General features: G+C 46.7%; 1 pseudogene; it reads left to right on the forward strand.

Moving 5' to 3' along the window:
* Positions 1-241: 241 nt before the first annotated feature.
* On the forward strand, positions 242-409 carry LOC119818387 (annotated as a pseudogene).
* Positions 410-733: the final 324 nt, after the last annotated feature.

Genomic DNA, 733 nt, shown 5'->3' on the forward strand with positions numbered 1-733 from the left:
AGACTGCGGGGGCTGGGAGACTAGTATCCCTAGAATATATGCTTAGCCTGCTCAAAGCCTTGTGTTCAACCCTAGCACCTGCCATCCCTCCCCCAAAGAAAAACAAGCTACCTGTAACAATGCAGAAAAATCAGGAGATGGGTTTACATTCGGAATTATGAACATAGCGTGAAAACAGATTATTAAGACGCTACTGTTGAGCCACAGATCAGAGTGACCCTAGTATTCAGACCTGATCACAATGCTGAGCAGGTTCCTGGGCCCATGCTACTGTGAATCACCCAGGAACTGGACCCCTACAGCCATGTAGGGTTCTATAGATGCCATGGGGATGTTGGGGGTCATGGACTGGCAGCTGATCCCAGTCTGGGTGTCCTGCATCAGTGGCAAGTTTAAGAAGGATGACTAAATAGCCAATCCTCCTCCAGTCTCTGTGGCTTCACACCACAGGGTACCTGAGGAACAGCATACCCAGGTCTGTAGCATGGACACTTTAGCACCGGGGGAAGGCTCTATGTTGACAGACACTTGACATATCTTGATGCCTGTCTCATTAAACACCATTCTCATCCCTGCAAACAAACAAATGATTAGGTAAATAAGACAGAGCAAAGGTTGGCTTCATGCAATCTGGTGAATGTGTGTGTTTTGTGTATGTGTGTGTGTGCAGGTACACCCATGTGTATACTGTACATGTGTGCATGTGAATTCATGTGTGCATGTATGTATATTT

Source organism: Arvicola amphibius, chromosome 7, assembly GCF_903992535.2.
Source record: "Arvicola amphibius chromosome 7, mArvAmp1.2, whole genome shotgun sequence".
In the NCBI taxonomy this organism is placed as follows: Eukaryota; Metazoa; Chordata; class Mammalia; order Rodentia; family Cricetidae; genus Arvicola; species Arvicola amphibius.